The 7,934-nt window shown below is 38.0% G+C and overlaps 1 pseudogene; it reads right to left on the bottom strand.

Moving 5' to 3' along the window:
* Window positions 1–7,292: 7,292 nt before the first annotated feature.
* LOC127488863 (U2 spliceosomal RNA) lies at window positions 7,293–7,408 on the bottom strand (annotated as a pseudogene).
* Window positions 7,409–7,934: the final 526 nt, after the last annotated feature.

Consider the following 7,934-nt stretch of genomic DNA (forward strand, 5'->3'; position numbering starts at 1 on the left):
TTCTGGCATCCCTGGGGCTTGCAGAGTGTATCTCCCCTAGATCATGGGAGTTGACTGTACATCTATTGTTAGTTTTGGTGAGCTTGAAAAATCAGTGTGAGATAATTTGAATGATTAAATATTTTGAGAAGATCTTTTCTGTGCATATGTTTTAGCCAACACCATAAGGAGAAATAACACCTAGATTTGGCCATTACAAATCCCCCATCGGGCCATTTTGTAGATATTCAAGTAAATAAATCAGGGCTTTATACAAGAGTGATCCAGTACATTGATTTTATCTATGGATGGAGAAAAGCCACCATGGTGCTGTGTGGGAAAGATAATCAGGCGGGTGTGTAAAGTATCTCCAAATATTGTTTCTTATGTATTTTACAGATATGCATTATGAAAGCCATATATTTCAGTATTTGTTCACTCCTGCAATTTATTCTTGAGTTGCAATGTTTTCCAGAAAATCCACCTTAATTCTTCAGGAAGAGTCAGAGTCTACCCTGCAGAACAGCCTCTGTCTGTATCATTATCCATAGACAGTGTGTGCCCTGGGATTTTCCACCCATGACAGGCATTAAATGACTGTGTCCTTCACATAAGGTAATGAGAACATCCATTACATGTTTTGCTTGTTTGGGCTTTTCCTTAAAGTTTCTTGAATTTTTTTCTGTCTGAGCATGCGGTTCATCTTGGTTTCCATTTAACTACAGTAAACTGGAATCAGCTGCTCAGACCCCTGACCCTGTGTCTTTGTTTCTACCAGTCCTGTGGTTCGGGATGTGCATTGCATTCTCTGCAGAACCCTCCTTCCACCTTGCACTTACCCACCCATCCCCATCCTGCCAGACCAAGGGTGCTCTTCTTTCCAGACCTCACCACCAGCCACTCTAACTGGCAGCTCTGGAAATCACCTCTATTCTAATCAATTACAGGGAAGTAAAGAATTGTTACACAAAATTATCATTTTAAAGTATTAAAGTTTTTGCTTTGGGAAGGAAATCTACATAAATATGGTAAGGATTTTGTGAAAGAACACATTGGCCCCGTAGGGGAGCACTGTTACATTATTTAGATTTTTAGATTATTTCAGAAATTAGTAAGTAATGACTCTAACAGACTTAAACATAACCAGATAGGTCTCCCTATTTAGTCTGCTTTAATTTAACTGACTCGGATCAACAGAGTCTACAATATCAAAGCCAAACATCTAAAGCAATGTAAATTCAAAAATCCTATGAAAAGGAAAACAAGTAGGTCAGTTTTTATGTAGATAAATGAAGTTCAAAGCAATGATTTATTTCATCAATCAAATCTGTTTGTAATGAGAAAGAATCCTCACTATTTCCAAGTCGATATAGTTAGTCATCCTACTTGCTATTCTGCTTCAAATGAGTGCTCAGGGTTCCCATCTCCTTTGGCCCAGACCAGGCTCTTTGAAGAGGAAAATCAGTGATGGTGACTTATATGTGATATGTACTCACTGAGATCTGCAGCCCCAGGTGAAGTTCAGAGCTGGGGGAAATTTTGGCCTGGTTGTTGAATTAGCACTTGAAACGCTCATATTCCATATTGGAGTGAGTAGGCTGGAGTCCATCTCCAGCTCCTGATGGTAGCTTTCTGCTATGTGAACCCAGGATGGTCTGGGCTGGGTTAGTAGTTGAGTCCTTGCTGCCCACATGAGAGACACAGGTTGAATTAACGGTTCCTGCCCTTGGCCTGGCTCAGTGCCAGTTACTGAGGACCTTTGGCGGGGGGGCGGGGGGGGTAGAGCATTACCCAGTAGATGGAAGATGGAAGCTCATTCTCTCGCTTTCACTCTTTCTCTCTCTACCTGTCTCTCTCTCAAATATATAAAAGTGAGCCAATAAAGGATTTTTTAAAAGAAAGCTCAGTGCTTTTGTGATAGGAATAATGTTGAAGAAAGATTGGAACATGGTTTTGTTCTCTTTCCAGTTACTGCCTTGTGTCAATCCTTGTATTTCACAAACACATTTCTATGTTTGTATTTGTGTTCTTGTATCTATTCGTTCATTTTCCTTGGGAACTCAGTTCAAAGGCAAAGTAAAAAAATAAAAACAATTGAAATATATCTGAAATTTTGAGAAACACAAATTAGCCTATTTTTTCATCAAGCATACCAAATTATGTAGAGTCAAATTTTTGTCTCCTTACTCTTAGAAACATAATTGTTATTGAGAAAATATTTTATATATGCATATCTCAATATATTAATCTTTGCAACACACATTTTTCAAAATTTTATGATAAAAATATGAAATACTAAAACTATAATGGGAAAAACTTTTTTAAAATTTATTTAATCTGCTTGAAAGGCAGAGAGACAGACAATGATATCACATCTATTAATTAATCCCAGAGGATGGAAAATCTCTCTTTCTCCCTCTCTCTCTCTCCCTCTCTCTCTTCCTCTCCTTCTCTCACTGTAACTTTGCTTTTCAAATAAATAAAATAAAAGTATTTTAAAAACCTATCTTTTGTAAAAGGAACATTGTGTATATGAATGACAGAGGTACACAGGTCTGTGGCACCTCATAGTCAGCATCAGAATGGTGGAGAATAGACATCCACTATTCTATTGCTATTCCTCTTTATTGGAGCTGATTCCCTACTAGAAATTGCATATAAGTTCTCCAAAATCATTACTATTGTTCTATATAGTGGACAATAACATATTCTTTACAATTGTAAAATAACTGAGCAAATTAGTGGCAGAGCTTGGAATCCAAGATAATTTTGTCTGACAACAAAACTCACACTCGATCCTCTTACAAGGCTTCTGAGCTGACTTTATCTTTCAGTGGTGCTATCACCATTGGTATATAATGCATCCTTGACCCTGAGAACAAGTTTTTTCTAAGTGCTCCTTGAGTAAAATATTCAGATTTTATTCACTGTTTTCTCTCCAGAGCCTGGTAGTGGTAGTGTATTAAGAATACTGAATAACCTAACAGGACCATTCATTCTGTGTAAGCTGATGGAAGCAGGTTATTTTTCTGCAACATTTTAAAAAATATTTCTTACAGATTTATGTATTTATTTGAAAGGTGAAGGGGCAAAGAGAGAAATCTTCCATTTTCTGGTTTATTTCCCAAATGGCAGCAATGCTCAGAGCTGGGTCAGGCCGTAGCAAGGAGCCAGGGACTCCACTGCGATCTCCCACATGGGTGCAGGGGCCCAGCCATTTGGTCATCTTCTGTTGCTTTCCCAGGTGCATCACCAGGGAGCTGGAATGGAATCCAAGCAGCTGGAACTCAAGCTGGTGTTCTAAAGTGGAGTACCAGTGTTATTAACATTGCGTTAACCCACTGCACCACAATGCTGCTCTAGATCTTCTGCAACATTTTAATTTCTTTTATTTACTTTTTGAAAACATTGTTAATATAAACAGAATTGATTTCATGTATATCACAGATATAATTTGAAGAAGATAATCAAACTTCCCTCCTCCCTCCCCTCCCTCAATTTCCTCCCTTTCTTTTATTTTCCTTGAACTTTCACAATAACATAATTTCAATTTACTTCATAATCACAGGCCTGATACATCAGTAAACATAATGCTCAACAAGTACAAAATAGAAACACCACTGTCGCACAAGATTATAGACAAGGGCTGTAATCAATAATCAAACCGTAAGATGTCAGTTTCATTCTTATACAGTTTTTGAGTTCTATATTAACCTACAGCATATCATGAAAAATCTATATTTGTCTTTTGGGTTCTATTTGTCATTTGAGTTCTATATTAACCTACAACATATCATAGAAAAATCTGTATTTGTCTTTTGGGGCCTGGCTTTTTTCACTAAGCATAATCGTTTTCAGTTGCATCCATTTTGTTACAAAAGACAGGATTTCATTGCTTCCGTACGGTTGAGTAGTACTCGCTAGTGTATATATACACATTATCTTTCTCTAGTGATCTCCTGATGGACATCTGGGTTGATTCCACTTCTCAGCTATTGTGAAATGAACTCCCAAAAACACGGAGTACAAACAGCTCTTCAAATGCTGATTTCATCTCATCCTGGGAGTGGGATGGCTTGGTCACATGATATATCTATTTTCAGAATTCTGAGAAATCTTTATACTGTATTTTATAATGGTTACACAAGTTTACATTCCAACTAACAGTGAACCAGGGTACCTTTTTCTCCACATTCTAATTTCAATGAGAAACTTAGGAAAACAGGAGCCAGTATCCTGGTGCAAAAGGCTAAGCCACTGCCTGCAATGCCTGCATCAGATATGAGTGCTTGTTCAAGTCCCAGCTGCTCCACTTCTGATTCAGCTACCTGCTAATGAACCTGGGAAAAAAGTGAAAGATGGTCCAAGCACTTGGACCCCTGGCACTCATGTTGGAGACCTGGATGGAGTTCCAGACTGTTGCCTTCAGCTTAGCCCAACCCTAGCTGTCGTGGACAATTGGAGATTGAACCCATAAATGGAAGCTCATTTGCTTGCTCTCTCTCTGTCCCTATCTCTCTGTCATTCTGCCTTTCAAATAAATAAATAAATCTTTTAAAAATTAGGAAAACATTGAGAATTAACATCTATTTTGTTAAATTATTTATTTGAGAAGAGAGAGAGAGAGAAAATCTCCCATCTACTGGGTCACTCCCCAAGTGCCCAAAACATTCAGGGCTGGACTGAAGCTGTTGCTAGAAGCTAAGAAATCAATGCAGGTCTCCTACAGGGGTAGCAAGAAGTCAATTACCTTGGGCCATTACTGAAGCTGAATTCAGGAGCCTCGGATGGGCACCAAACCCAGGCATTCCTATATGGGACACAGGTGTCTTAACAATTTTACTAACAGCTCCTTGGTAACATTTCTATTTTTTAATGCTAAAAGTAAGAAAATATAATTGACATTCTTCAGGCCAACTTATAGTACTACATGCAGAGACGTGTATACAAAGGAATGAGCAATTATCATGTTCCGCCAACATAATACTTGATTTCTCCCTCATCATTAATCCTTCACTCTTCCTTTTGTTTTTCTTTGGATCCGAGAAAAATGGTATTTTGGTTACCAGATTTTGTGTTCGAATTTCTCCTTGTGTAAAGACGAGTCATTTTTTGGTGAAAAGTAACAAAACAGTTTATCTCTGCTGTCCCCTGTCTGCGTCCTGTGTCCCTTTCTGAAAGATGTGGCCTGATGTGCCTTTCACGGGATTTTCTGCCAGAAGGCATTTTATCTCCTTTTGTGAGGGCATCAAAAACTCGGACTGAAAAACGCTGAAATTGCTTCATTCATCTGTCAGGACATTCAAACCTCTTCAAGGCCAGAAGCCAAAAGAGGTCCTGAAAAAGAAAATGATTTCAGAAATAGATCTGCCAGAGAGGACTTGCAACACTAAATCTCTCGGTTGCTGCAGGAAGGTCAAGAGTCTGTGAACCTCTGTGCACAGGAAAGAGCTAGAAAATGCGGACGGCGAGAGCAGTCCGTGAGAAAGCCCATCGGTGTTGTCACTGGAATCAGCAATATCCCTTCTGCTTGCATTTCCTAGGTATACTTATTTCTGTATTATATATCATTAATTGAACCATAGTAACCATACAAGGAAACGATTTTACGTTGCTTACTGAGTCATCACCGTACGTTCAGTTTTCACCCAACCTCTTTGATGTGCATCATCTCACCACCCCCGGGTAGCTGCAAAGTGAGCATCAGAATGGGCAGTCCTGTGGAGAGAGGGCCCTTCAGCAGGTCAGTCTGCGCCTGACCTCGGAACTGCTGGAGCTCCTCTGTCAGTCAACTGCCCCTCATGAACAATAGTTCCCAAATATCTGTACTCACCTCCAAAGAATTCTATTTTACTATGAGGTATTCGTTTCAAGAGAACTAATTTGCTAGATATATAATCAAAATCCCTTAATTTCTATATTGGTTGAATCACATTTGAGTAAGATTTGGAAAAGTCAAGGATAAAATCATTTGGATCTTGTATTTCTGAGTTTTTTTTCTTGTGGAATCCTTTCCCTCCAGCAGAACTTTGCAAGATTTCCCATGTGATATATTCTCTTAGTCTTATTTGTCTGAAAACATTTTATATTTTAAAATTATTACCAGGTTTAGAATCCTGGGGAGACAGTGTTTCTTTTGTTCTTATGGCATTGTGTAGATACTGTCACATTTTCTATTACCTTCTGTTAGTCTCATTATTCTTTTCAAGATAATGTCTTTTTCTTAGACTGCTATTTTTTTAAATAAATTTCTACAGTTCTAGTGCCATATACCTAGCAGTGCTTTTTCTGTATTTACCCAGTTTAGATTTTTTTTAGATATTTGCATCAATGCGATCATGTCTTTCATCATTTTTATAAAATTCCAGGCATATTTATTTAATTATTTTTAAAATATTTATTTATTTAATTGAAAGAGTTATACAGAGAAAGAAGGAAAGGCAGAGAGAGAGAGAGAGAGGTCTTCCTTCTGCAGGTTTACTCCCCAGTTGGCTACAACGGCCAGAGCTGTGCTAATCTGAAGCCAAGAGCCAGGAGCTTCCTCTGGGTCTCCCACGCGGGTGCACGGCCCAACGACCTAGGCCATCCTCTACTGCTTTCCCAGGCCATAGCAGAGAGCTGGATTGGAACTGGAGCAGCCGGGTCTCGAACCGGCACCCATATGGGATGCCAGCACTGCAGGCGGCTGCTTTACCCACTACACCACAGTGTGGGCCCCAGGCATATTTATTTAAATATCTCTTTTGATCCATTTGCACTTCCTTGTTGATAGCACCTCAATTTGCTACAACAAAAAATATGGAATCAATATAGATGCAAGATGCAAATTTCCTTAGATGCCTTTACTGGTAGGGAGATTCATGTTACTGCTGTTGCTGTTCATGTTTTTAATTAAGAATTGCTGCTAACCTTTCTTCAAAGCTTTCTATGTATCTAGATAATCAGATGTATTTTTTGTGCTTTACTCTTTGAAAATGCTGAAATATAACTACTAATTTTCAAGGGCTAAACTAAACTTTTTTTCCTTGGATAAACCCTTTGTGATTATTAGGTACTGTTTTATATATTTATAGCTAGTATGAACTTTGAAAGTATTATGCTTAATAAAAGAAGCCAACCACAAAAGACCACATACATGAAATGTTCAGGATAGACAAATTCAGAATTAGAAAACAGATTCATGCTGTTTGAGATAGGGGTAGGAGAGAACGGGAAGTGATTGCTAATATAATATTCCTTCTTTCCTTCATGTCCTTCTTCTTTGCCATGAATATCCATTTTGTCCATGATACCATGATATGGGAATAGAAGGGAGAAAGTACATTGTCTTCAGGTTTCAGAAGCCTAGAGCCTAATAAAGTAGTAACCTCTATTAAACTGGTAAGAACAGATACTACACTTGATCTTAGCCAAAAGGCCGAGAAGCGATAAAGTAGTAACCTCTATTAACCTTGACTTCGTTAGTTTATTACTTAACCTCCCTACTCCCTTAGATTTGGATGACTTGAATCCTTAGCTTCATAATAATCCCCTACTAATATAGATATTTTGTCTAATAGTATATACTATATTTAGTCCATCCACAAAGTGTGTTTGTCAATAAGTGTTTTCTCACCTATATCTACCTTTGGTTTTATATCAATCTATTCAAAATTATTGAATATCTGATAGGACGTAGCATTGGGTTAAGGATGGTGACCTGTGTGAGTTATCCGAAGTATGTGAGGTAGAAAGACAAGAATCTTGAACAGAAGGTATGATTTGCACATAAACCTCTCTGCACAAATGTGAACAGAGTTCTACAAGAAATATATTGGTGAACTATCACTTAAGAGACAAATTCTACCTTCATCATTTAATACCACTTTTCTATTATTCTGTATTATCATTGGTTAAGATTGGTAAATGGTTAAGATTATTGGTAAATGGTTAAGATCATTGGTTAAGATATCATG

This window comes from Oryctolagus cuniculus, chromosome 8, assembly GCF_964237555.1.
Source record: "Oryctolagus cuniculus chromosome 8, mOryCun1.1, whole genome shotgun sequence".
Taxonomy (NCBI): Eukaryota; Metazoa; Chordata; class Mammalia; order Lagomorpha; family Leporidae; genus Oryctolagus; species Oryctolagus cuniculus.